Below are 2,665 nucleotides of genomic sequence, written 5' to 3' on the forward strand. Positions count from 1 at the left end.
TGACTTTGTTTATCTGCCTTTGTTTTTGCTCGTATCACTCCTGAGAATGACATGTAACTTCTCAGTGGAGTTTATTCACTTATTTTTCAGTTTAAGACATTTGATTGGCTGATTAGTTTACAGCTCGCAAGCTAAGCTCGGACAAAAGCTGTGCAAGAAAACGTGACTCGCAATAATCGTGTGAAAAATAAGAGTTTTCGACCAGAACAGTGGAACAAAGTCAGAGTCTTGATCCTTCTGTGTCCAATAAAATCAGTCCATTCATTCTCCATTGTTTTCAGAGGGACAGACAGGACAGGGTGGGGGGTGGCTGTGTGGAAAAGCTCAGAGAGCAGTTCAAGGAAGGATGTGAGAGATCTCTAACCTTCAGACCTTTCAGGTTATCTGACAGAAGACATTACAGACCAGCTGGAGCCTTGAGCCGATAATCTTGCAGGAATGCAAAGAGAGGCTCAAAAAACTGCCTGGAACGAGACAAGAAGAAGGAGAGGGGCTTTGATATAGACACCACGCACAGCAGAAGGGAAATAATCCTCATTATTCCTCTTTTCTGGTCTGTTTTGACCTAAAATGTGGACGCTGAACAGGAACAAGTAGGTAAAAAGGCAGAATGGATGGTCTGTTTTGCACACAGCTGAGGCAGAATTAAGACTTTTACTTGACTTTTTGTTTTTCTCACAGTCTGTTTCTTAAGACGTTTAACTGTTTACTCCACACCGTCTCACTGTCTTACTGATGTCTTAGTGCTGAGTTTCCAGCATTCTCCATCCTTCAGTGAGACCCAAGAATGAATCTTGTCACTATATGTTGTGTAAGTGTGTAAGCTCATTTTTGCTTCAGGTAACACCCTTACTCACCCATGTGACCCTGCATAGGATAAAGCAGGAGATGATGGACGAATGGGTGAGCAAAAACAGGAAGTAAAAAAGCAACCTCGTTGCAGGAGTTGTGTGGTTACCTTTTTTGTGGGTCCTATAAACTTCCCAATTCAACCTATTTTAAAAATATTAAATATAGGATACTTCCAGAACACTTTACTTAATTTAGTCAAGAGCTAAAGTTACGTATTTGCAGATTTTTCTAATGGATGTCTTACACATTTGGGTTTATGGTGTCACCGTTAAAGATGGCATGTTTCATTATCAGTCCTGTGACCTTTGGATCTGGTTATTTGCAGTGAATACAACTGTATCAGCTGTGGATGATAGCGATACATCTGCTACAAAGTGACCAGGAGTGCATGGAGACGATTATTGTTCCTCTGACAGAAAATCAGAGGTCTCAGCTGTGAGGTGACTGGGAGGTTTCAACCTCTGTCACACAAAAATAACAAAAACTTGTAATGCAGCTGATGTAGAAAGAAGTTTTGAAAGATCCTTTAAGCACAGTTACGGAAATCAGGATAAAACCATATTAATCATTTACGGAGTAATTGTTGATTAAGAGACATTTTATATGTATGTGGGTTTTCAAACGCCTTGTTTTATTTCTTGATTAAGAGAACATTGTCATCTCCTAGTTTTGAAGCAGTTCATTATAAGGGGAAGTGCTTGTGTGACAATGACCTGCAAATGAAGAATGTTCTGTCTCTTTGGCCACATGTTTATCTTTAGGTTCACTGACCAGTGTAATGGCAAACTCCAACCTTTTGATCCCTGTGGCTCTCCATATTGATCTTGTTTCTCACTGACTGAAGGCGGTGGACCTGTCTGTCTGTCTGACACGCAAGTTTAAAACGAGAGAAAACAAAGAGTTGGGTGGATGGCCAATAAGTGCTGCCCTCTTGTGGCAATCGGACTTTAAGCTCCCCAAAAAGGTTTTATTTCATTTAGATTGTTCCTTGAAATACTGCTAAAAGTTTTGCTCCGTATACTAAGAACATACACAAGTCAGATTCAGAGTTAAGGAGGTAAATTTGTGTTTTTACTGCTGCAGAAAAAAACAACAGTATCAAAATCAACCGCTAACAACACTGGAATTTTGTTTATTTTATATGAACTTCTCAACTGCAACAATTTCCTCAAGAACCAAATTCTCTCACAGTGAATACTCCTTAGATTTCAAGTCAAAGACCTGTGTATTTTTGATTATAAATGACTTATCCTGGCTTGATTTTACCTTAGTAAAAAACTAGTCAAGCTGGGTTAAACTCTTACCGATCCTTCATGCTAAATGTTACACGCATTTAATATTATTTAGTCAAAAGCTGGTGCTGGAAAAAAAAAGTGAAACTTTGCAGTCTTTGTAAGCGCTTTCATCACATCCCCAAAAAAAAAAAATCAGTAAACGTGTATGAGGTAAAGTCAGGTGTTGTGCTATACATGTATATATATATATATATATATATATATATATATATATACACACTCCTGATCAAAATCTTAAGACCAGTCAAAAAATTGCAAGAATTTGCATTTTGCACTATTAGATCTTAAGAAGGTTCTAAGTAGAGCTTCACAATGTTAAAAGAAGAAATCAGCGTAAGAGACAAAAACTTTTTAGTGGGGGATCAATTGAAAACTGCATTTACACTCAAACATGATTTTTTCAGCTGATCAAAAGTTTAAGACCATAGCTCAAAAAACCCCGAAAACCCCCCAAAACAGAAATCAAAGTGTCAAAAAAAAGGACTCAGTAATGAGTAGCTCCACCGTTCTTGTTGATG

Source organism: Kryptolebias marmoratus, linkage group LG15 (genome assembly GCF_001649575.2).
Source record: "Kryptolebias marmoratus isolate JLee-2015 linkage group LG15, ASM164957v2, whole genome shotgun sequence".
Classification (NCBI taxonomy): domain Eukaryota; kingdom Metazoa; phylum Chordata; class Actinopteri; order Cyprinodontiformes; family Rivulidae; genus Kryptolebias; species Kryptolebias marmoratus.